Consider the following 26,457-nt stretch of genomic DNA (forward strand, 5'->3'; position numbering starts at 1 on the left):
TCCTATCAGGATACTGGGCTGAGAAAGTGCTGGCCTCCCCAACCCATTATGTCCTGTTTTCAGCTCTCATGAGCCCAGGACTTCACAATAACTCATGGCAGGCTGCTGGCAGGTCATCTCCTTTCCCCTTACAACGGCACCATCTAGTGTAGAGATCTGCCTGGGCCTCTGATTTTATTTTCTCTCGGTCTTGCCTTCATTATTAGAGGGGGGAAGATGTGTTTTTAACACATGTTAACCGATGGTAACAGCCTAGAGAAGACTAGGAAGGCAGTTGTGGTTTTAATGTGTTAGCTGGTGTGGTGGATTGAAAACTTGTTAAAATAAGTTGTCACTTTAATTCAAAGGGGTTTCCTGCTTGCAGATGAGGGGGCTCCCAGCGGTGAGTCTGCAAGAGCCAGTCTGGTGCAAGGTGGGGTGAGTTGTGCTTCTCTGCCTTAGGGAGCAGCCTGCTTTGACGAGCTCTGTTTGCTTGGTGAGTATTAGATTTCTGGAGTCGAGGAAATAAAGTTATGTTGCAACCTTCCAGCAAGAGCACTTCTGTTTTGTTTCTAGCTCTGTGTGTATGCTGTGAATGTAACAGCGGGTACAGGTTTATCTTGCCAGCTAGGCCATGTTAAAACAACAACTGCCTTTTCTTTACCAGGATATTAACATTAAAAATACCCCTTTTCTCTTCAGTGTAGGCCTCACCCCCTACACACGCCACCTGAATGGCCAATGTTGTCATCACTCATTCAGCCAAATGCAACCAAATCTCCAGAAAGCAGCTATAGGCTCCCTCTGCAGCCTCTTCTGCTCCCAGCTTCCTGACTTTGTACCAGCCCTGCCTGTTCCTTCTCAGCTGGGCTCCAACATCAATCCAGGGTTACCAAATTCCCTTCACTGTGGCCTAGCCAGTTAATTGGCCCCTTCTTCAGTCTCATTAGCCCCGGCTTGGATCTGATGAAGTGGGTTCTAGTCAATAAAAGCTTACGCCCAAATAAATGTGTTAGTCTCTAAGGTGCCACAAGGACTCCTCATTGTTTTTGCTTGGCTAGGGTGGCGTGAGCACTGCATCATTTGGTCAGTTTCTAAGCAGCATAAAACTTTTAAGTGCGTCCCAATTAGCTCCTGTATTCCTTGATGGGGGTTCTGTAAACCCTTCTGTACAACTGGGGGCCGGGAAGAGTAAGGTGTAGTGCAGCCTTATTCTCTAGAGCTCAAGGCCCCCATCCTACAAACACTTACACCAGGGGTTCTCAAACTGGGGCTCAGGACCCCCCCGGGGTTGTAAGGTTATTACATAGAGGGTTGTGAGCTGTCAGTCTCCACCCCAAACCCTGCTTTGCCTCCAGCATTTAGAATGGTGTTAAATAGATAAACAAGTGTTTTTAATTTATGAGGAGGGTCGCACTCAGAGGCTTGCTGTGTGAAAGGGTTCACCAGTACAATAGTTTGAGAAAAACTGACTTACACACATGCTTGATTTCACTGCTGTTAGTAGTTCCACGGGTGTCAATGGGAGGACTTGTGGTAGTGAACTTAAGCATGTGAGTGTTTGCAGAATCAGGGCCCTGGATAGAATCCACAATAGGAACACCCCAGCTTTTTTTTAGTAACTATTACCTGGCATGCTAATGTGGCACCTGGGTCAGAAAAGCTCCCCTATGGTCTTGTGCCTTCAGTTATTCTTTGATTATACAGATTTGATTAAGGGAGGGAAGGAATTTAGTGATTCATGCACTGGGAATCGGGAGACATGGTCTGGGAAATGAAGGGAATCAGGAGACCTGACTCTGCTACTGACTTGCTGTTTGACCATAGCCAGGTCACTTAACCTATATGTTCATCAGTTTCTCCATCTGTCAAATGGGAATTATAATCACTTTTATAAAGAGCTGTGAGACCCTCTGATAGAAAGTGCTGTCTAATATCAGTCACCATGATATGCATAACGTATTAGATCAGTGTTCAGCTGTGTTTGTTTAATTTGGGAAGGCATGTGGAAGTTACCTGTTACACAGGGACTGTCAAAAGATTCCTCACAGGGAGAGCCAGGTGCTTGCAGTGTTGAACTGCCTCTGCCACTGTTCAGTTTTATCTGCATCTCCAGGGAGGAGATCTGCACTTGCTAGGCAATCATCTGCTTGTTTAAAAATAACCCATCTGATATTAGTAAGGGGCTAGGTGAGATTTCTACAGCTCAGAAAGGATCTGGTCTGTGGGTTGAGGAGGGAGAGAAAAAGCCCATTGGTGGTTGGTCTATAATTTGGAAGGATTGGTGCTTTAAGGAAACAGCACCTGAGTGACAGTGTTAGTTCAGCATTATTCTCAAAGCAATGGAAACCTGATTTCCCAAGACAACACCTATTCAGCTGTATCAGGTGGAGTCAAACACTGTAGCTAGTGAGACTATTTAGCCTTCTGTATCATCTGACATCTTCAAAGTGCTGTGCAGACATTGACCAATGAATCCTCACACCCTCCATCAGACAAAAATATGACGATCTCCATCTCACAGCCCAGGAAGCTGAGCTATAGAGGTCCCCAGAGAGAATCCGGGTCAGAGAGATGATTAGAGCTGAGAAGTTCCTCCCTCCTCGTTTTGTGATCACACCACTAGGCCATGCTTGATTTCAAACAAAGCGCTGGACAGTTCCATGAGCAGGGATGAGATGGGTGGCCCTGCAGGCTAAGATTATAGCGTAATCCTGTCTCGCGCGCCGGGATGGAACGAAGCCGATCGCTGCCGACGGTGGGGAAGGATTTTTTCTCCTTGTTCAGTATTGCGCAATCAGGCTGCTGTCTAAGGTGACTTTTGCGCCTCCTCAATAACATCAAACACTGGCCACAGCGCTAGGGTCACACAGCAGGACATGGACTGTTGGCCTGGTTGGGGATAGCAAATGGGCCAAATTCCGCACTGGTGCAGGCAGGCACTGCTCTATGGAGTTCAGTGAGGAAAAACCAGCAGCCCAGCACCGTGGCTTAGTGCTACTGTTCTGCATTGGCCCCCGGGAGAGTGGAGTAGGGCGATTCTTCTTCTTGTTGTTTGTATTATGGTAGCACCTATGCAGCTAAGGGCCAGTTGAGGATGGGGCTCCATTGGGCCAGGCACTGGCCAGCCAGAGTACGAGAGTCCCTGCCCTGGAGAGTTTCCACCTGAAACAGACCAGCCCCAAGGAGGGAAGGGGGGTAACAGACGAGCCGAGTGACAGGTGTAAATGACACTTAATACTGCGTGTTTTGTTTAATCCTTCAGCTGGACTCTCGCGGGCGCAGGGGGATTTGCTAGAGGAGACAAGGGAGGGAGCGAGGCCATAGAAGATGGTCGGGGAGTCGAGGGATGGAGCAGGCAGGGCAGGTGGGGATTGGAGCTAGCAGCCAGTCAGCACAGGGGAGAGAATGCCCCCCTCTTTTGCTCCCTGGTGCTGCGGGTGCTGCAGAAGAGAGAGGCCCGGGGGGGGGGGGGGAGACGCTCACTGCTCAATAGCAACCCCTCTGGCTGATGGAGATCCATCTTGCCCACCTTGGCCAGAGGCTTGTGGTACTAATGCAGGTGGGAAGGTGCCCTCAAAACCCCAGAGTCGTAGCAGGCTAGGGAGGAAAGAGCTGTTTGATTCCCCCTTGCAAAAGTGCCATGCCAGTTTCCCATCCCAAGCACCCAGCCCCTCACCTGTCCTTGCTAGGGAGGTGCTAAGGAAGAAACTCACCTCCCAGGTGAGCGGGGGAGCGTGAGAAAGAAATGTGCAAGGCTGTTTTAGATCAGCCCCATCGCCTTGCAATACAGAGGCTTAGAATCATAGAATCTCAGGGTTGGAAGAGACCTCAGGAGTCATCTAGTCCCACTCCCTGCTCAAAGCAGGGCCAATCCCAACTAAATCACCCCAGCCAGGGCTTTGTCAAGCCAGGCCTTAAAAACCTCTAAGGAAGGAGATTCTACCACCTCCCTAGGGAACCCATCCCAGTGCTTCACCACCCTCCTAGTGAGAGTTTTTCCTAATATCCAACCTAGACCTCCCCCACTGCGACTTGAGACCATTGCTCCTTGTTCTGTCTTCTGCCACCACTAAGAACAGCCGAGCTCCATCCTCTTTGGAACCCCCCTTCAGGTAGCTGAAGGCTGCTATCAAATCTCCCCTCACTCTTCTCTTCTGCAGAATAAATAACCCCAGTTCCCTCAGCCTCTCCTTGTAAGTCATGTGCCCCAGCCCCCTGATCATTTTCATTGACCTCCACTGGACTCGCTCCAATTTGTCCACATCCCTTCTGTAGTGGGGGCCCCAAAACTGGACGCAATACTCCAGGTGTGGCCTCACCAGTGCCGAATAGAGGCGAATAATCACGTCCCTCGATCTGCTGGCAATGCCCCTACTTATAGAGCCCAATATGCCGTTGACTATCTTGGCAACAAGGGCACACTGCTGACTCATATCCAGCTTCTCGTCCACTGTAATCCCCAGGTCCTTTGTCTCTCCTCCTCCCCAGTAATTTTTTAGGGTTCCCCCAGCTATAAGAGTATTTTCTGGCCTGCTCTGTCTTCCTGTGTGTTTACATGCAGCATAGCTGCCCAAGTCCCGTTTCCCAAAGGTTACCTTTTCTTTTGCCCTCTGCCTTCCAGTTTCTGGCCCACAAAGGGTTAAGCGAGCCGCCCTGAAATGAAATCTGCTGCTGCATATTTAAAGCAGGCTCTACCTGGGGAGTGGAGAGTTGTCTTCTTCCTGGTAGGGGAGCACCAGGGAGTCGTCTCTATGTGTGGCTGAATCCCAGTGAATTTCTGTGTCTTTGAGGAGCAAACACCTCGCACGCCCCCAAGGTGAGTGTTTAATGTGGTGGGACCCGTGGCTCTGATTTAACTGGGCTGTGGTGGAGGGAGAGGGAATTCCTCCAGGCTGGCACAGAGCTGAAAAACAACCTACTTTTTCAACTCAAAAAGGACAGGCTTCCCCATTTTGTCAGCACACCTCCCTGGAAGCCAGGAGAGGCGATAGACGTGCCTTTCAGACCCTGCTGCGCTGGGTGTGTCTGAAAGTACCCAGCGCTCCCCTGGAACAGGGGGTGCAATGTTAAAAAAAATTCCTATTGACTTTTATAGGGGCTGCCTAAAGAATCAGACTCCAGGTGCTAACCTGAGGGAGGGCAGCTCTGGAACTGAATTTTGCAATTGGAACCCATCTCTAATGGCAATTTTGTAAAGGAAACTCACCTTTCACTCCTGTCAGCGCTAAGTCACTGGCCATAGCTAATGATTAGCAAGGGCTGAGCCCAGAGCCTGGAAGCTGAGACTTGAAATGCTGGGGGCGTTAAGTGATTTTATTTCAGATCTGAGCTCTGAAGCGTTAGGCTGACTTCCCCAAAGTCTGACTTCACAGGTTCCTCATCTAACCTCCACCACATTGGTGTGTCTCAGGGGGCCTCCCCTGCCCTGGGCAGTGAAGCAAACAGCTCTTTGCTGTAGCCACAAAACAGCTTGCTTGGATGTAAACAGTCTCGCTGATGACCCTGAAGCATGTTGCTGAGCAGAGGGAGGCATTAGTAGGTGAGCTGCAGACAACAAAGGCGCTTTGGCGAAAAACAAGTTTAAAGAAATTATAGGCAGCTTTATGCAGCGAATGATCCAGGAGTTACTCTGGATTTACACAGGTGTAATTTAGAGCCAAATCTGCGTATGTGACAGGATAGGCTCGCAGGGCCAAATCTGTGCTGCAGATAAAACGAAGTCAGAGGATCTGATTATACCACGGTTCTCATAGGTAGCGTAGATGAGACCTGAGCTGAATTGAAGCCCTGGGGAAAAGTGCATGTTTGTTCAGGCACATCTCTGCTGGGCAGTAGGACAGGACAGACAGGGGTTTGTAGTGTGCCCCTTGCTCTGTATACAAAGCAAGCGGCAAGCTCCCTGCTCAGTGTGGAGCCCTCACGGCCTGCTGGGGCCTAACTCGGAGCCTGGCGGGAAAGGCACCGGGAATGGATGGTTTTTAAGAGAGGCTCCGAGACCAGATCCTCCCGGCCTCTCGTTTCCCCACCACTGTTTGCACTGTGAGCTGTCAGGGTGGGACTGGGGCTGGGCTCAGTGACAATACTGGGTGGTGCTGGCCCCTCCCGTCTCTAGGAGCCCTGTGCCCTGGGCTGCAGTGGGAGTCAGGCCCATAGGGGTGCTGTGGGGGAGGCGGCTGCTGACCCCCCTGGCTTGGAGTGGTTCCATCACAGATGGGGTTTACAGGTCGGTTCAATGGCTCTCAGCCCCCCCATACAAACTGCTCCAGCACCCGAGCCAGGCCAGGCTGTGGTCAGTGCTCTCGAGATGCTGCTTGATTTAGCAGGCTGAGAGGGTGGGGGTGGTTTCTGCAATGAAACCTGCCAAACCAGCTTCTCTGGCTGTTTGCTTGGGTGTCTTTTTCTCCCTTAGCACGGGCGCCACCGCTGGTTAGTGCTTCAGTGCCCCAAGGGTGGAGCAAAACTCCATCCACCAGGCGAGGCAAACTTGTGCAGGCACTCGAATTGCTCCTGTGATCTTGCTCATCAGAGTGCGGGGTGGGGGATCAAGGGGAATTGCAGGGGAGGGGCTGCAGATCTGTTCCCAAGCAGGGATGGGGAGGCCAAGGCTGGACTAGCGGAGGGGGGCTGCAGGTCATTAGTTAGGGGTGGTGGGAGTGCTTTGAGGTGAACTTGCTCTTACTAGAGCTAGCAATTGGAGTGTAGCCTCCTCCCTTGGATGCTGTCATGTGCAGTGATAGCAGAGAGTCCTTTCCTGGGGACTGCATGCACGGTCCCCTCTGGGCCTCCTTCCTCAAACCCACTGGGTTTCTCTCTGCACCAGGCCTCTCAGAGCTCCCTGTGCTTGGCAGCCAGTAAAGGAGAGACTGGGGCTAGGGGCAATAGAAACTGCCCAAGGTCAGGAGCAATGTAGCAGGTTGGAGAATTCTGGATGGCTCAGATTGCCTCCCTGCTGCCATTGAAACTAGCCTGTTTTAACTCCCACTGTCCCGCCCTGCAGAGGAGTTTCGGGTCAAAGACTGCAGCCAGTTCAGCGCTAGGCTAGGAGCCTGCTGATTGCATCTGCTTCAGCAGGTGTCTTGGCAGCTGGGCTCAGTCACTAGGCAATCCTTCTCTGTGCCACTCCCCACTGCATTGCTTTCTGGTTCCAGCCCTCCCCCAGCCACAGCCAGGGAGGGCCCAGTTCCCCATAAGGTGAGGGGATTCTGGGGAATTCCTGCACTCCTAGCCCAGGAGCGTGTCTGCAGTCCTCTCTATGGCCCTACGCTGGGGTTACAACAGAGGCATGCAGGGCCCAGCCTCCTAGGATCTGGCCCTGCCTGCACCTGCCTTTTTGGTTTTAAACACTATGGCTCCTCTCTCTGATGATCCAGTGCTTTACAAAGCCTCCCCGCCCCATTTTACAGGGTGGGAGATACTCGCCCAAGGTCACGGGCAGAGACAGAACTAGTGCAGGAGTCCTGACCCCCCCCAGGCTCCTGCTCTAACCACCAGACAATGCTGCCTTTGTGACTGTCTGTGAAAAGATCATTCTGTCTAGAGTGCAGCTGCCCCCTCCCTTAATTGGTCCCTCTCCTTTTTGCACACTTGGCTTTCCAAGCGGTTGGCGCCCCCACTGAGAAGGCTTGTGGCTTTGTGATGGACAGAACTGCACAGCTGGGATCTAGAGCTTTTAGTCCGAACGTTCTGGGGCGTGTTTCTTTTGAAGTCGGGCTTCTGTATAAATTGGTACCCAAGCTGGCTGCTTCCCTGTGCGTCTCTCCCCAGGTAGACGTGCCATCGCGCACCCGGTGATGGCTAGCGCAGCAGGGCTCTTGCAGTGTGGAAATAAAAGCTCTGCTGAAGAGTAGCAACCAAAACAAAAATGCCCCCTGCCGGTTGCCCTAAGCAATGTGGCCCCACAGAATACCAAACACTAGGGAATGTTCCCACTGACAAAATCAGGGAGAAAACTGGCTTTGTGGCTAATGTGCCGGACTGGGTGGTCGGGTTCTAGCTTTGGCTCTGCCATAAACATGTGAAACCTGCTCTGTGCCTCAATTTCCCTGTCTGTGTTTTTGTATCTTGTGTGCATACCCGACCTGGGGACAGAGCATTTCAGCGGCTGGAAATTGAAGCTAGACCTATTCAGACTGGAAATAAGGCGTAAACAGTTAGATGGTGATTAACCATTGGTACAATTTACCAAGACGCATGGTGGATTCTCCATTACTGAGAATCAAGACTGGATATTTTTCTTGCTAGGAATTATTTTGGGGGCAATTCTCTGGCCTGTGTTATACAGGAGATCCGACTAGATGGTCACAATGGTCCATTCTGGCCATGGATTCTATGAAAAGTCCTTGAAGCAAACAGGGCATCATGTCTTGATGGCAGAGACTAGAATAGAAATGAAATACTTGTGTAGGGCCTGGGCAGAAAATCCCCAGGGCTCCCTAGAAATGAAGTGTCTCTGAGATCCTCCTCACTGCGCCATCTGGTGATCAGATCATGACAGTTGATAAGGCCTGTGCGGTGCCCGTGAGCTCAGAACAGATGCAGGGACTCCAGATAATTATTAAACGATCCATAACCGATACAGACAGGACTGACTCCTGTCGGAATAACTGGAGTCCTTTTTGTTGACCTGTCTGATCGTGTTTCTCACCCTGGCACCACCTGTGACTGATTGCATGCACGTCTCATCCATGGCTCTTCTCCCAGGAACCTGCCTCTGGATTTTCATGCAGGCAATGAGAACCATCTTGTTGGTTGGTTTTTTATTTATAATTTTGTATTCAGTTTTCCAAATACAGTAAATATACCAGATCCATCATAATACAAAAGTAAAGCCAGTTAGGATAAAAGCGGGGAAGTAACATATCTATGGTTAGAGTTGACATTAATCATAGACCTCTTAAAGAGTCATTCCAAATTGCTTTGAATTTTTCGGGCAACCCCTTTCTGCAGTGCCAGTTGTTCATTAGCTGTGAGGTCAGCTGTATCATGAGCCAGGCGTCAATATTTGGTGGGGACTGACCATTTTTGCAGGATTAACTTTTTAGCAATCAGGAACCATGCAGCCTTGTTACCAGGTAATCTCCATGTATCAGGAATATATACAAGAATGAAATTTAAGGGGGAAGGCTCCAATTTAGCATCCAATATCAAATTGGTTCTTTGACCCACCTCATACCAGAAATTCTTGATACGAGGCACTCCCAAAACATGAGCTAATGTAACCCCAAGGGAGTTACATTTCCAACAGTGGTCAGCATTTATGAGATCCATTACCATGAGCCTATGTGAGGACAACTATATTCAAAACAGTGTCTTTTGGTGAATAAACTGTAGTCTCAGGTCTATAGTTGCATTTTAAACATTAGATAAAGTTGTGTTCCACTGGGCCAGAGCTAGCTCTGTATCCAAATTTCTGTCCCAAGCAACTCTCAAATTAGCAATCTTTGGCAGAGTTCTTTGGACCAGACAATCATAGAAGGATACCACTGGCTGAGAAAATCCAGGGTGTTTCCTTCAAAATGTTCTGGATCTCTCAATGCATCCAGTGCAAATATATGAACAAGTTAATGCTTTAACTGAAGAGATTTCCATGCTACGGAGCAGAGCATGCCAAATTGTTGCTGAAGATCTACAAATGGTTTAAATTTATCATTGTCTGTTAGCTGTGACACAGTCATAATTCCTGTGGCCATCCAATCCCTCCACAGCAGAGTTTTGCTGCTGATTTTAAGGATAGGATTGCTCCAGAGTAGATTACTACATCTACATGGAAAAACAGGGGGGGGAAGTGGAATGTTTTAGCTAAGTTTGACCAAGCTTGCCTCACAAATGCTATTTTGGGAGCTCTGGAGCCATCAAATCTATAATAACTTGATCCTACAATGCTTGAAAGTGGGGGAGAGGATACCAATTCTTGTTGAGTCTGAACCTGGGGTAGGGTCTGTGTGGTCATATCCAACAGTCACAAAGATGCCAGGCTTAACAAAAAGGAGATATGATCATTTTCCAAGTTGGGGAAATGAAATCCTCACAGAGATAGGGGGAGCTGTAATTTGTTCAGAGCCAATCTAGGTTTCTTACCTGCACCCCAAAGGAACATTCTGAAAATATTATTGAATTTTCTTAAAATGAGTTTGAGGAATTGGAGATAAAATTCTGGGAAGGACGTTGATTGTCAGTATATTTTATCCAACAAACAAACTGAGGGTTAACACACTATCTCCCTAAATGATCAGCCACTTGGGCATTAATTGGATCTATATTTATCTTGGGGATGTCTGGAATAACTTTGAGAATTGGTATTCTTAAATATCGCATAGAAGATGATTGCCCTTGAAATTCCCAATTTGAGGAAAGGCCTCTGTGGGCATATTTGTTAATGCCTAAGATTTCTGATTTTCCCCTAATTAATTTTATGTCCTGAGGAATCCAAACTTATTAATAGTGGTTAGAAGGTTAGGAATGGTAACCTCAGGCTTAGACACGAATACAAGAGCATCATCCACAACATAGAGCCTAATTTTGTGCTCTTTTTCGGCCCACCTTGATCCCGTGAATATGGTGATTCGCTCGGATGGCAATGGCTAAAGTTTTTAGAGCTAAATCAAACAGAAGAGGAAGAAGGGGGTAGCCAGGCCTCAGATCACTCTGTAATGGAAATGGGGTGGAAATAAAACCATTGGTAACAACCCTGGCAGTCAGGTTAAAGTATAAAAGATTAATCCAAGACATACATGGGTCACCAAATTCAAATTTTGCTAACGCAGGAAAAAGATTAGTCTCAGACTATGCAGTCCAAGGCCTTTTAGCTGTCATTTCTTTACACACCAAAGAGTTTTAGACTCTCTCAAAGTGGCAATAATATCAATCAGTCGATGCAAATTATCTGAGCCAAGTTTATTATAAGTAAACCTACCTGATTTATGTGTATAATATGGGCTTGGACAAATTCTCTCATACAGCAAGAACTTTAGCTAACATTTTAGCATCACAATTGATTAAAGAAATTGGCCTGTAATTACTATATAGTTCAAGGTCTTTCCCAGGTTAGGAATAACAGAAATTACAGCTCCTTTAAGAGTAGGTGGGAGGGTTAGCTCATCCTTGGCCTCACTGAACATATTCCATAATCTAGGTGTTAACGTTTCAGATAACGTTTTGTAAAATTCAGTTGGGAACCCATCTGCACTGGGACTCTTTCAACTCTTTATTTCTGTTCTAGCCTGAGTCAGTTCTGTGATTTCTAGAGAAGCATCTAAAAGTTCCTTCGGAGAGTCAGAGATCTGTGGCAGAGACAGCCCACTAAAAAGTTATCGAGGTTATCTGTACTGATGCACTCATCAGCTACATAAAACTGTTGAAATTCTTTTAATATCTGACTGTTGTGTATAATTTATTGTTGCTATTTGTGATAGTAGCAATCTTCTTTTGGTTAGCTTTTTGCTTAAGTCTATATGCCAACAGCTTGCCAAATTCCCAGAAGTTTTGCTTCAAACAGATTACAGCAAACTCAGCCTTTTGGGACAGATGTTTGTTGATTTCATGTTTTAGATTAGGGGTGGGCAAGCTTTTTCCATCTGGGTATGGAAATTGTATGGCAGGCCATGAAAGCTCATGAAATTGGGGTTGGGGTGCAGGAGGCAGTGAGGATTCTGGCTGGGGGTGTGGGCTCTGGGGTAGGGCCTGAAATGAGCAGTTTAGAGTGCAGGAGGGGACTCTGGGCAGTGGCAAGGGATTGGGGTATGGGAGGGTGTGAGGGCTCCGGCTGGGGGTGCAGGCTCTGGGGTGGGGCTGAGGATGAGAAGTTTGGGGTTCGGGAGGGTGCTCTAGGCTGGGATTGAGGGGTTCAGAGGGTGGGAGAGGGACTGGGTGGGGGCGCACGAGGGGCTCAGGGGTGCAGTCTCCAGTTGGCACTTGCCTCAAGCAGCTCCCAGAAGCAGCAGCATGTCCCTCCTCCAGCTCCTATGCGGAGGCGCGGCTCTGCACGCTGCCCCATCTGCAGGCACCGCCTCTGCAGTTCCCATTGGCCACAGTACTCAGCCAATGGGAGCTGAGGGGAAGGTGCTTGTGGGGCATGCCTATGCTTCCTGAGAGCCATGCGGAGTGGCCCCCGACCCTGCTCCCCGGCTGGAGCGGGGCAAGCCCCTGACCCCGCTCCCCAGCATGAGCACAAGGGCCGGATTAAATCAGCTGGCAGGCTGGATGTTGTCCGCAGGCCGTAGTTTGCCCACCCAAGTCTTAGATTGAGGGTTCTGAGCTCCTCTCCAGAGGGAGAAGCACTGTCTTTATCCAAAGCCTCAATTTCATCCTCCAGGGTATCAATTTTGTGTGTTCTCAGTTTCTTTTTAATGGTGGCATAAGAGATGATACAACCTCTGATGAAGACTTTAAAAGCTTCCCAAAGTGCAGCTGATGAACCGCTCAACTCCTGCTAGAGAGAGTTAACAAGTGATGGATCACACAGCAGAGAGGTCTTTAGTCTCCACATTTTCGTTGGGTGTGCCTACCCTGGAGGCCTCAAAGATGCATGTATAGCAGCATGGTCAGATATAACAATGGTACCAATGCCACAATCAGAGACAGAATTGATCAAGTCCTGTGACACTAAAATCCAGTTTGAATGAGCAGCAGGAGAAAAAACTATTTAAAAAAACTCTGACTATGGGATCACCCAATTTCCACACATCTTGGAAACCTAAGTCAGATATGTATGAAGTACCTGATGAGTCTTTATTACGGAGACAGAGAAGATTTATCAAGGACTGGGTCTAGAGTTTAATTAGTATCCAGCTATAATAATAGGACAATGGCCCTTTTCATTTATACTCATCAAAAATTTGGGATCATTCTGGTTTGGCCCATAGAGATTGCCAGGGATGATTATAGAATTGCTAATTTCAGCCTTGTGGACAGTAAATCTGCCGCAATTTCAGACCTTGTGCTCAGAATATTAACGTTCAACTTTTTATGTATGGGTATAGCAACACGCCTGGCTTTAGAATTAAAACAACTAGAAACTGAGAGGCCTACGCAAGTTCTGTCAGATGTCTCCTGGAACTTTTTTTTTTTTTTTTTTTAAGCATTGAGTATGTGGTTTGTTTTGGTTTTTGTTTTTCTTTCTGTAGGGTTATTAAACTGTTTTATATTCCAGGAGACACATTTAATGACCAGAGCTTCATTTCTAAAATATACCAGATAAAACTGTGTGGCTTTGTGAATAAATATGAAATTACAAATTTTCCTGACCATCACACAGCTCTTGCATAGCTAAGCAGCCAAAGTGATCTAATCCAGGGGTCAGGCGTCGCTTCATAGGACATATTCTACAGGAGTGAGAAGGAAATTCCCAGCATGGGAGGGTAACCAGAGGGGGGCTGAAAGAGGAATTAAATAAGTGAAAAAACAAAGCAGAAAAGCGAGTGGAGAGAGTATTATACAGTCAAAAAGAAGAATCTTTTTAAACAGGCCAGAACTATACACTTGGCAGCCAGAGTGGATGTCCAGAGCAGGTGAAACTTGGAGATCCTCACAGCCCAAACGTTACAACTACAGTAATCGCCTCTTACTAGGGCTCCGTTTCTGTCACGGAGGTCGCAGAAATCATGGATTCCATTACTTTCTGCAACCTCCATGACTTCTGGTGTGGCTGACCCCAGGGTCACCCAAGCCTTTGGTAGCCCTGCAGCCAGCCACACCTGCTGCTGCTCGGGCGGCCCCAGGCAGCTGGCCCCGGAGACTACCTGAGCAGTGGTCCTGAGGGTGGTGGGAGCAGCTGCAGCATGGTGGCCCCTGGCAGTGGTCCCAGAGGCAGGCAGAGAAGCGGCAGGTGGCTGGCCCCCCAGCAGCAGGTGCCGCTGGCGTTCCCCCAGAGGAGCAACCCCCAAACCCCTTGGGAGCCTCCTAAAGCAGTGGGCTCCCAGCCAAGATTTAGTCAGGGGTATTTATAGTACAAATCATGGACAGGTCACGGGCTGTGAATTTTTTTGGTTATTGCCCGTGACCTGTCTGTGACTTTTACTAAAAATACCCATGATTAAATCGTAGCCTTACCTATTACCAACAGAACCTTGGTACACTTAATCCATAAGGAAGCACCATCTAATAAAACAACGATATATAATTAATCAAATGGTGGATTTTACATTGACGCTCCTTTCCTATGAGTTAAGGCAATAGGAAGTAAATTGATAATAACCCTTCAACCCCAATGGCGGGGGGGAGAGGAACTAACATATCAATATCAACTAGCACCCTTCAACGTATTTAGCGCATATTAGTTCTAAGCGAGCAATACATACATTCCATACTGTCTGATCATTCCATAGATGTCTTCTCCTCTTGCAAGGGAGAAGTTTGCAGATTTTTGAGGTATTTTCCTGCCTTCTGCCCGGAATCGAATGATACTATCTTCTTGCCATTCTTAATATGGAGCACTGCTGGGAATTTAATAAAATATTTCAACTCCATCTTCCTGGCTAATAGTTTTGCCTGGTTAAAGGCTGCCCTCATCACAGGCATAATCATGAAAGAGCAGTATTTTAATTGCTGTTTCTCCCCATAACAGCTCCTTTTTTCCCCTCTGGATTTCTGCAATATAAGCTCCTTGTTGTTGCTAAACATCAGGAACGTCACAATCAATGCTCTAGGCTGACGTTCTGGAGCAGGCTTGAAGGCAAGAGCCTAGTGTGCCTGTTCTGCGTCAAACCAAAACTCTACTGCCAGAACCAACAACTTAGTTAGCAGTTTAAGGACAAATTCAGAGGCTTTACCTTTCTCTGTTCCCTCAGGGAGACCCACAGTCTTGCTGCTATGTCATTTTGAGTGGCTTTCTAAATCCACTAGCTTGGTCTTAATAGTCTTGATATCATTAAAATTCTTCATAACCTGTAACTTGTTCTCCTTGAAATCATCTTCCACTTCAGAAATTCTGTGTTGTCCATCAGCCCTTCATCTGGAAAGAGCTCGGTGTGCTCTCTGAATCTGCCTTGCTGGTCGCAGGGTGGAAGCTATAGAGTTAATTTCAACTGTGTCTGCGGCCATCTGCTGGAGTACAGCCATCAGCTGCTTTCCATCAGGCTCAGGCGCCATTTTGTTTGAAGAAGCTGATCAGGCAGATCTCCCGTGGGGTGGTTGTTTTTTGTGCTTTCAGATTCGGAGAGGAAAATGCAGAGCTAGAGGGGAATCTTGGGGGTTTCAGTAGTCAAGCACAGTATTTCAGGGGGTTGGATGATTGGTTTTAGGGGACAATGTTTAGGGATTCCATGTGGGCTGCTTCAGAGCCCAAGCAACCTGCATCTGCCTAGGTTACATCTCCCTCTGGTGTCCAGTGAGAACCATCTACATGAATGGACCATTTCTTGGCAGTTGCTTTTCTGATCTCTGACAATGCTTTTGATCTGGCCCTTCTGTGAGGAATTGTGTTCAGAGGCCTGTCCAGTTCCACCGATCCCCAAGCACTGGAATTGTAGTACTGGGAATGTAGTTCATACCCAGTTCTCCCCTATACTAATGAGTGCATCCAGAATCGGAGGAACAGAGCTAATCCAGAAGCTGCGAGACAGGCAGGGTATCCATCATACCAATGTGCTGCACTCTACAATGATTGGCAGCCAATTCCAGGCACATTTCAAGGATCTGGCCCTCAGTGGTCCACACCTCGCTGTCTCTGAAACAGTCTCTAGCTGACTCTGCACTCTACTGCAGCAGCTGCATTCAGTGAGCACGCTGCCTGGCGGACACTTTCTGGAGGGCTTTGGCTGTGGAATCAATTCCCGCCAGAGATCTGCCTCAAGCCACGTCCTGCCACCTTCAGGGCACTTGGTGAAACTCCTCATTTGTTAGACCTCAGCAACCGAGTGCATCCTCTGCTGAGGCCATTGCCTGCTGTGTCCTTCCCAGTACAACAGGATCCAGACATCCGACTGGAGCGCGGCATTCCACTGTCCCTCATCCATCTTTGCAGCATGGGGTAGCAGGGAGGTGACCCATGGGACAGATCAAAGGGAATTCTGGGCCTGTGATCCCATAGTCCCCTATGACACCAGAGCATATCCCTACAATGCACAATGAACATTTCCCTTCAGGCAGTGTGGAGAACACTGGGACGCCTTCCCTCAGTGCACTTGCTTCTAGCAATACAGCCTGCTGCTGTGCGGACACCAGCATTGTGACATGCATCAGCACAAGCAGCAGGGGCGGCTCCAGGCACCAGCACGCCAAGCGCGTGCTTGGGGCGGCAAGCCGCGGGGGGTGCTCTGCCGGTCGCCGCGAGGGTGGCAGGCAGGCTGCCTTTGGCGGCTTGCCTGCGGAGGGTCCTCAGGCAAGCCGCCGAAGGCAGCCTGCCTGCCGTGCTTGGGGTGGCAAAATGCCTAGAGCCGCCCCTGATAAGCAGCACAGTGTGAAGGCACTCCTCTGAAACATGTTTTGTTTTGCTTTGGTAGCACTATGCCACCAAATCTTATCCCGGCCTAGCTGCTGTGTGCAACAAACCCTTGGGGTCACTAATCGGGTTGCCAGGTGTCTGGTTTTTGACCAGAATTCCTGGTCAAAAAGAGACCCTGGCGGCTCTGGTCAGCACTGCTGACTGGGTAGCCAAAAGTCCAGTCAGTGGTGCAGCGGGGCTAAGGCAGGCACCCTGCCTGCCCTGGCTCCATGTGGCTCCTGCAAGCGGCCGGTATGTCCAGCTCCTAGGCGCAGGGGCGGCCATAGGGGACTCCGCACGCTGCTTGTGCCCTGAGTGCCAGCTTCGCAGCTCCCATTGGCCAGGAAGTGCAGCCAGTCGGAGCTGGGGGGCGGTGTCTATAGGAGCCCCTGTGCCACTTGGCCTAGGAACTGGATGTGCCGGTTTCTTCCGGGAGCTGCCTGAGGTAAGCGCTGCCCAGCCAGAGTCCGCACCTCAACTCCCTGCCCCAGGTTGGAACACCCTCCCACACCCTAACTCCCTGCCAGAGCCTGTACTACTACTGAGTATTTTTATTAATGACTTGGATAATGGAGTGGAGAATATGCTTATAAAATATGTGGGTGACACCAAGCTAGGGGGTTGCTAGCACTTTGGAGTTAGAATTCAAATGACCTTGACAAATTGGAGGATTCATCTGAAATTCAGTAAAGACAAGTGCAAAGTACTTCACTTAGGAGGGGGAAAAATCAAATGCCCGGCTTCACACTGGGGAGTAATTGGCTAGGGGGTCGTACTGCTGGAAAGGAGCTAGGGGTTACAGTGGATCAATATGTAATGCAGTTGCAAAACAAGACTGAGTGATTGCACATGTACATCGCTGCACACAGTCACTGGAAATTTCCCCCTCAATGGTACCCATCAGAGCGGCTTGAGCGGCCCCTGCCTTCACACGCCACGGCGGCCTGGACCAGATGTGGCGGACTCAGCTGCCAAGACTGTGGCTTCTAGGTACAGGAGGTCTTGGCTGCCATCCTCAGGGCTTCCACATGTGGACCAACAAACATTCAAGACTTGCACCCCCCCTCCCCCCGAAGGGTCCTTGTTTTTCTGGGAAGCAAATAGACTCTAAGCTCCAGGGGTTGAAGGATTCTAGGGCGATTTTTATAGTCTTTGGGGTTGTATATTCCTGCCCTGCCCACAGCAGACCCACCATTACTCTGCTCCTGCTCCTTGTCAGATAGGGGCTATAAACGCAAACCACCATCTCCTCCTGCTTCTTCATCAATGCCTGCCCAGGGACCACTCTCACGAGGAGTTCCGCTTCCAAGGGGTTCATTCTCTCCTTTAGGTAGGAGCCATAGAGGAGGTAATGCTGTGTCTCAGAGGGAAGGGGCTCTATTCCCCTTATATCCTAACCGCAGCAAAGGGAGGTCTCAGACCAATTTTAGATCTGCACCAGCTCAGCAGCTATCTCCAAAAGATACAGTTCTACATGACCACCCTGGCTTCCATTATCCCTCCCTGGATCCTCAACTCAAGCCACCTACTGTCATGTGGTGATTTATCAAGGTCACAGCAAGTATCTCAGATTTGTAGAGAAGCACTCTTGTCACCTGGTCACTGCACTGCCTTTTGGCCTGGCAGCAGCTTATTGGGCTTTCACAAAAGGTACGACAATGGTAGCTGCTTTCCTGCGGAGGCTCTGAGTACAAGTCTACCCTTACCTGGATGACTGGCTAGTCAAAGACTGATCCAGGCCTCGGGTACTGTCCAATCTTTCTCTCACTCAGTCAACTTTTAAAACCCTGGGTCTGCTGATCAACTTAGAAAAATCTCCGGTCCCCCATCCCCTCCCTGCATTTCTGTCATGGAGCTGGATGTCTGGGCCTGATCTGGGTCTGTCTTCTCCATGGCATGCTGTCATGGAGTCCCCGGGCGCTGCTCTGGAACTGCTCCCCTCAAAGCCAGACAGGACTTTGGGGAGCCTCCTCTCCCTCAGAGCAGACTGTCTCCAGGGCAAGAAGCTCACACGGCTTCACCTCCTAGGTCTCTCCTTGGAGCATTCAGCATCCTCTGCCCCTCCATGCGCTTCCCACAGCGAGTCTGCCCCAGGCGGGGTCCTGGGGAAGCCAGAGGGTCCTGCACCCCCACTTCGCAGTCAGACGTGACTCTCAGCCAGCCAGTAACACAGAGGTTTATTTGATGATAGGAACACAGTCTAAAACAGAGCTTGTAGGTACAGAGAATGGGACCCCGCAGCCGGGTCCATTCTGGGGGGCAGTGAGCCAGACCCCCACGTCTGCCCTTCACTCCTCGTCCCCAGCCAGCCCCAAACTGAAACCCCTCCAGCCCCTCCTCTCTGGGCTTTGTCTCTTTCCCGGGCCAGAAGGTCACCTGACCTCTTTGTTCACCTTTAGCTATTTCCTTGCAGGGGGGAAGGGCCCTGGCCATTTGTTGCCAGGAGACAGAGTGTCAGTGATTTATGCTCCCTGGCCTTTATCCCACCACCTAGAGACTTAAGAAATGCACAGGGGAAACTGAGGCACCCACACAGTATTCAGAGGAAACATTAAGAACAGTCCCACTTCGTCACACATGCTGCTTTGGGAAGACTGGTTGCTCTAGGGTTTTGGTGCCTGACCTCAACCTTGTGCACAGGGCTGCCCTACTCTAGCCCAGCTATTTTGTTGCCATAAAGCTAGAAAAAAAATTAACTGCTTGTTGGACTCCCTGGCTTTGCAGGCTGAACCCTTTGCATACCTGGTCCCCCTCTTCCAGCAAAGGAAAGAAGAAGAAAAACCTCTCTGGCTTTGCCGGCTGCCAAAAGGAAAAATGTGTCCTTTTAAAATCCTGATGTCTGTGCTTCTGGTTCAAAATGATCCCACCACTGCCACCATGTCAAGGCTGATTCCCTACTCTGGCACTTTGAGTGCAGAAGTTGGGGCCTGCAAGGGCTCTAAAAATTAATACTGGCCACTCCAGGCTTGTATTAAACTCCCAAGGTTACAACTTCTCCCTGACCTTGGAATGGTAGATGCTGCCACCACCCAAGTGCAGAAACCCTTTGAGAACACAGGAAGGCGCACTTGGGAATTCCTTCCTGTGGGGTACCCTCAAACCCTTTCACCCCCACCCCCCAGGAAGAGCTGAGAAAGGGAGGTGGGGGAAAGGGAAATCTGAATTAAGCACCAAGAATCGCTTTCTTGAGGTCCAGCCGAAAGGTTACAAGCAGAACAAAAGCACCTGGGGGTAGCACAGAGGAATCCACAAGCCATAACGAAATAAAAGGGACAAACCTAATTGCATCTTCCTAGACATTTCCTGGTCTACTTACATAGCTGGGGTTTTAGATGAGTCATTTCTAGGTATGATACTGATGATTTTTCATACCTGGCCCAAGCTTCTTACAGCAGAGCTCTGCCCTGTCCGCCTCTCCCCGCGAGAACAACCACAGACAGACAAAAGGGGAGTCTTTTCTCCATTTTTAAGCAGTGGATGTGCTATTTCTGGACTTTAGCAAAGCTTTTGATACAGTCTCCCACAGTATTCTTGCCAGCAAGTTAAAGAAGTATGGGCTGGATGAATGGACGGTAAGGTGGATAGAAAACTGGCTAGATGGTCGGGCTCAACGCATAGTGATCAATGGTTACATGTCTAGTTGGCAGCCGGTATCAAGTGGGGTGCCCCAAGGATCGGTGCTGGGGCCGGTTTTATTCAATATCTTCATTAACGATCTGGAGGATGGTGTGGACTGCACCCTTAGCAAGTTTGCAGATGACACTAAACTGGAGGAGTGGTTGATACGCTGGAGGGTAGGGATAGGATACAGAGGGACCTAGACAAATTAGAGGATTGGGCCAAAAGAAATATGATGAGGTTCAACAAGGACAAGTGCAGAGTCCTGCACTTAGGACGGAAGAATCCCATTCACTCTTACAGACTAGGGACCGAGTGGCTAGGAAGCAGTTCTGCAGAAAAGGACCTAGGGGTTACGGTGGACGAAAAGCTGAATATGAGTCAACAGTGCGCCCTTGTTGCCAAGAAGGCTAATGGCATTTTGGGTTGTATAAGTAGGGGCATTTCCAGCAGATCGAGGGATGTGATCATTCCCCTCTATTCAGCACTGGTGAGGCCTCATTTGGAGTACTGTGTCCAGTTTTGGGCCCCACATTACAAGAAGGATGTGGATAAATTGGAGAGAGTCCAGCGGAGGGCAACAAAAATGATTAGGGGGCTGGAACACATGACTTACGAGGAGAGGCTGAGGGAACTGGGATTGTTTAGCCTGCAGAAGAGAAGAATGAGGGGGGATTTGATAGCTGCTTTCAACTACCTGAAAGGGGGTTCCAAAGAGGATGGATCTAGACTGTTCTCAGTGGTAGAAGATGACAGAACAAGGAGTAATGGTCTCAAGTTGCAGAGGGGGAGGTTTAGGTCGGATATTAGGAAACACTATTTCACTAGGAGGGTGGTGAAGCACTGGAATGGGTTACCTAGGGAGGTGGTGGAATCTCCTTCCTTAGAGGTTTTTAAGGTCAGGCTTGACAAAGCCCTGGCTGGGATGATTTAGTTGGGTTTGGTCCTGCTTTGAGCAGGGGGTTGGACTAGATACCTCCTGAGGTCCCTTCCAACCCTGAGATTCTATGATTAAAAACTTCTCATTGGCTCTTTTGGCCAGGTGCCCACTCCCTTCCTTTTACCTGTGCAGAGCAGTGAGACTTTTTAACCCTTTACAGGTAGAGCAATTAGAGAACAGCTACTAAGAAGGATTTTATAGCTGCTGGGTGTCCATAAAAGGGAGTTCCCTCCCCCCCTCCCAATTTATCACAAAGGCCTGGAAAGGTACCTGCAAATACGAGAACCTGTTCCTCCCTGGGACTTGAACTTAGATTTTTCAAGGCTTATGAGGTCTCTGTTTGAGCCTTTAGCAATGTGCTCCTTACTACACCTATCATTGAAGGTGGCATTTTAGTAGCCCTCACTTTGGCCAGACGAGTGGCTATGCTGCATGCTCTGATGTCTGAACCTCCTTATACTTCGTCCTTAAAGAAACTGTGTATCTGTGCCCCACATCCAAGGTTTTGCTGTAAAGTGGTTCTCTACCTTTCATATTAACCAGTCGATTTACTTAAGTACATTCTGCCCCAAACCACACACCAATAGAGAGGAGCAACACCTACCCAGCCTAGATGTTAGAAGGGCTTCGGCGTTCTATGAATGTAGACAGGACTAAATAGTTCCATTTGTGAGCCCAACTACTCGTGGCCGTCCCTGGCAGGATGAAGGGTCTCCTAGTAACTTTGCAGATAATTTCATAGTGGATAATCTCCTATAGTTATATATGTTATGATCTGGGTGCCATTTCCCTGCTGAGCAAAGAAACTGCGCATTCGATGAGATCACAAGCGGCTTCAGCAGCATTTCTTGTGCAAATCCCTAACCAGGATATTTGTAGAGCACCGACCTGGTCTTCAATCCACACCTTCATGTCCCATTATGCCATCACTCTGCACTGTAGAGACAATGGTAAATTTGGGCAAATTATACTCCAGTCTGTGTGTACATAAACTCCATCCCTCTTCCTACCCCACACTTGTGAGTCACGGAGAGTGGAATGCACATGTGCAATCACTCAAAACCCCAGCGTGATTACTGACCTTCCATAGCTGTTCTTTGAGATGTGCTGTTGTCACGGACTCACAGGTCGCGCCCACTCTCAGCCCTGTGTGGTCCCTGGGCGAACCCCCTTCAGTGTGACAGCCCTTCTCGGGGGTCAAGCCCCTCCGCTTCCTGGAACCGCACCTCTCTGAGCCTTAGCACGCCTGTCTCTCGCCATGGGCCGCTCAGGGAATCCACTCGCTCTGGACCCCCGGGGCCTCCACTCCCAGAGGGAATGATGCAACCCTGATCTCTAGACTGGAGTGACACTCAGCCAGCATAAAACAGGAGGGTTTAGTGAGCATCTGAACCCAGCCCAGGAAACCCTCAGGCCTGGCCTCCCTCAGCCCAGCACATCCCAGTCTCCCCTGCATCCAGTGGGCTCTGCCTGCTCCCCGTCTCCAACCCCAAGACCCTGCGCTTCCCAGCTGGGCATCCGACCTCGCCGCCCCCACCAGCTCCTCCCCCGTCCTTTGTCTTCTGTCCCAGGTAAACCGGTCGCTGGGGCCCTCTGTCCTTTGTTCCCTCTGGCTGGGCCTGGCTGGTCAGGTCTCTCCTCAGCCCTTTGCCCTCCTACTCATAGGCGCCGACTTCAGCTCCCGCCGGTGAGTGCTCGACCCCCACCCCCAGCCCTGCCCCACCTCCACCCCTGCCCTGCCCCTATTCCGACTCCTTCCCCAAATCCCCACCCCGACCCCACCTCTTCCCCGCCTCCTCCCCTGAGCGCGCCGTGTTCCCACTCCTCCCTATCCCTCCCAGCACACCACCAAACAGCTGTTTGGCAGCAGCAAGGTGGGAAGCACTGGGAGGCAGGCGGAGGAGCAGGGACGCGTGTGCACTGAGGGGAGGAGGTGGTAGCTGAGGGGGGCTCTGGGTCGGCTGGGCCCTTTATACTGGTGCACTGTGACATGGGATGGCAGAGGGTGCCTGATCGGGGGCAGGGATAGCTCAGTGGTTTGAGCATTGGCCTGCTAAACCCAGGGTTGTGCGTTCAATCCTTGAGGGGACCATTTAGGGAACTGGGGTAAAAATCTGTTTGGGGATTGGTCCTGCTCTGAGCAGGGGGGTGGACTAGATGATCTCCCTCCCAACCCTGATATTCTATGATTGAGCCACTCTGGCAGGTACCACTGAGGGGGAAATTTCCAATCACTGCGCATGGGGTTGCACACACACTCAGGAGTGGAACAGACATGTGCAAAACACATCTGTGACAAAGTGGAAATGTTCTTAATGTGTTATGTAAATGCTGAGTGGGGAGTTATTAACTGGAGAGGTTGCAGGGAAGTTTTGCTGGGACGGCCTGCATTGGGGAAGGGAGGATACCTGAGCATGTAATCTGAGAACCCAGGACGGGGGTTGGAGTCCAGGTGACACCTCTGCCCGGGAAACTGGACAAAGGACACAAAGGCTGGGAGAGGAGCCGGTGAGAGGCTGGAGGGAGTTTCAGTTTGGAGCTGGCTGGGAAATGGAGAGGGGCCCCGAGGGGGCTTGGGCTTCCCAACGGGGCGGTGGCCTCCCTGGGGGCCCCAGATGGACCTAACTAAAGGGGGTCCTGTTGTCTGTACCGGCAAGACCTGTTTTGGACTGTGTTCCTGTTGTCTAAATAAACCTCTGTTTTACCGGCTGGCTGAGAGTCATGGTGAATCGCAGAAATCCGGGGGTGCCAGGCCTAGTCTCCCCCCACACTCCAAAGAGCAAAGTTACAGAAGGGTTAATAACAGTTTTTATATCATTTTGGGGCTGTATTAACAGGAATGTCATAGGTAAGACATGAGAAGTAACTGTCCCGCTCTACTTGGCACTGGTGAGGCCTCAGCTGGAGTCCTGTGTCCTGTTCTGGGCACCTCATGTTAGGAAAGATGTGGATAAATTGGGGAGACTCTAGAGAAGTACAACCAAAAAGGATAAAAGGTTTAGAAAACCTGAGCTCTGAGGAAAAATTAAAAAACTGGAGATGTTTAGTCTTGAGTAAAGAAGATTGAGGAGGGGACCCTGATGAGTCTTCAGATATGTTAAGGGCTGTTAGAAAGAGGACAGTGATCAATTGTTCTCCATGTCCACTGACGGTAGGACAAGAAGTAATGGGCCTAATCTGCAGCAATGGAGATCTAGGCTGGATATTAGGAAATAACTATCCTTAGACTTAGAAAGTTAAGTACTGAAACAGACGTCCACGGGAGATTGTGGAATCCCCATGACAGGTGGCTTTTAAGAAAAGGTTGAACAAACTCCCGTCATGGGTGGTCTAGGTTTACGTGGTCTTGCCTTGGTGCAGGGGACTGGACTTGATGGCCTCTTGAGGTCCCTTGCAGTCCTACATTTCTATGATTCTGTGTGACGCAGGGCAAGCCTGTCATATTGCACACCAACACCGGCCGTAATGTTAAGGTTGAATGGGTAACCTTGGTTCTGGCACATCTGAATTCTTGTGTACTTGGCTTTGCAACTTTAATGTTCTTACCATAGATGTTTGGGTGTAATACAGCATCCTGCTTCGCTCCCTGATTTGTAATATTCATTTGTGATGTAAAACAGCTGCCACGTTCCACCCAGGAGCTGGCTGCATTTTAGTAATTCCAGCGGTGCCTATCATGTTGGTATCTAAGCCACTTTTGTGTGTGTGTGTATCCATTTCCTGTATATGTGCAGTTTGTGAAGGATACTATGTAAATGCCAAGTGTTGTTACCATATAGCAATAAAAGCAGTATCAATCTTTTAACTGCCAACCTGCTAGCTGCCACGGAAAGCCTGCAAATAGTTGCATTTGTGGATCTAGCAGGGGGAAATCTTCCCCTATGTTTCCCCAGGCTCCTTAAATGTGGTTATCCCTTTCTGACTCGAGTGACTAGACAAAATGTGGGGCCCGTGGGATGTTCCAGCTGGGACCAGACAATTAACAGTGAGGATAATTAGCCATTGGAAGAATGTACCAAGGGTCGTGGTGGAGTCGTCATCACTGATTATTTTTAAATCAAGATTAGATGTTGGTCTAAAAAACCTGCTCTGGGAATTATTTTGGGGCAGTTCTCTGGCCTGTGTTCTGCAGGAGGTCAGCCGACAGGATCACAGTGGTCCCTTGGGGCCTTAAAATCTATGACATTGATGATTGCCTGGTACCTTGTTTATTTACAAGGAATGTACAAAGTCCTGCTTCTCCGACTGCAGGAGGAAGCAAAGGCACAAAGGAGCAGTTTCTTAGCTTACTGCCCCAGGCCTCTTTAGCTGACATCAGCGGCCAAAGCTGTCTCAAAACTTCTCCCAGGGTCACATTGTGCTTACAGGATCCTGCTTGACTCCCTTCAGGCATGTTTTTGTGTGTGTGCTCTGCCTTCCTCTCATACACACCCAAACCAGTACTTGGCAAAACCCCCTCCTCCCAGTCCTGGGGGACTCCTTCCACAATCCTAGGCCAAGAGCTTAGCAAGATTCGAAGAGAGGCTCAGACATTTTCAACTAGATAATAAGAACACTCACACTTAAGATAAAAAATGTGTAAGGGATGTAAACCTCCAGCTTCAGGGTGTGAACCAGCCTCTAACTGATAGGGGTGCAATGACCCAGGCTGGTGGCCAGGCCTACTGATCAAGAGTCAGGCTTAGCGCTCAGAGCCAAGGATCACAACAAAGGACAGTGTTGGGTGCCATGCCAGGGGTCAGGTGTAGGAGCAGGGGCTGGCAGCAGATGGAAGGCAGGAACCCAGAGCAGGCAGGTTCAGGAGCTGGGGGAGCAGGAGGAGGTCATAGTAGCAGCCAGCCAAGGATTCCTCTAGTTCAGTGGTTCCCAAACTGGGGTTTGGGATTCAAAGGGCTCTGGGCTGCTGGCAGCTGCGGGGAGCCCTGAGCCCTTTAAATCCCAGCCTCCTCCCCGGCTGGGATTCAAAGGGCTCTGGGCTCCCTGCCCCTGGGGCAGTGCAGAGCCCTCTGACTCCCGGCCGCGGCTGAGATTTAAAGGGCGCTGGGCTCCCCGCGCTTGCAGGCGGCCCAGAGCCTCTGACTCCCGGCCGCGGCTGAGATTTAAAGGGCTCTGGGCTCCCCGCGCTTGCAGGCGGCCCAGAGCCTCTGACTCCCGGCTGCGGCTGGGATTTAAAGGGCTCTGGGCTCCCCGCGCTTGCAGGCGGCCCAGAGCCTCTGACTCCCGGCCGCGGCTGGGATTTAAAAGGGGTGAAACCTAGCTCCAACTATTGGTGGAGCAGAGCCCCTGACTGTAAATATTCCTGGGGCTAAAGCCCCAGGAGCCCATATAAGTCGGCGCCTATGCTCACAGGGTGTTAGGGATGAACTTCCCCTAGGGGCAGGGGTTTCTTGCAACTTCCTCTGGAGCATCCGGCTCTGACCGCTTTCAGAGACAGGACGCTAGACAGAGCAGAGGAATTGGCCACGTCTAAGAGATGGAGCTTAGGGTAATTGTACACAGC

General features: G+C 49.8%; 1 protein-coding gene across 1 annotated transcript in view; it reads left to right on the forward strand.

Annotated features, from left to right (window-relative positions):
• The first annotated feature begins 4,686 nt into the window (after window positions 1-4,686).
• The window catches only part of TJP3 (tight junction protein 3), a 52,977-nt gene continuing 31,206 nt past the window's right edge, over window positions 4,687-26,457 (forward strand). Inside the window, exon 1 of the mRNA XM_044998587.1 lies at window positions 4,687-4,798. The gene's annotated coding sequence lies outside the window, so the exon portion shown is untranslated. The remainder of the gene's footprint in view (window positions 4,799-26,457) is intronic.

The sequence above is a fragment of the Mauremys mutica genome, chromosome 24, assembly GCF_020497125.1.
Source record: "Mauremys mutica isolate MM-2020 ecotype Southern chromosome 24, ASM2049712v1, whole genome shotgun sequence".
NCBI classification, from domain to species: Eukaryota; Metazoa; Chordata; order Testudines; family Geoemydidae; genus Mauremys; species Mauremys mutica.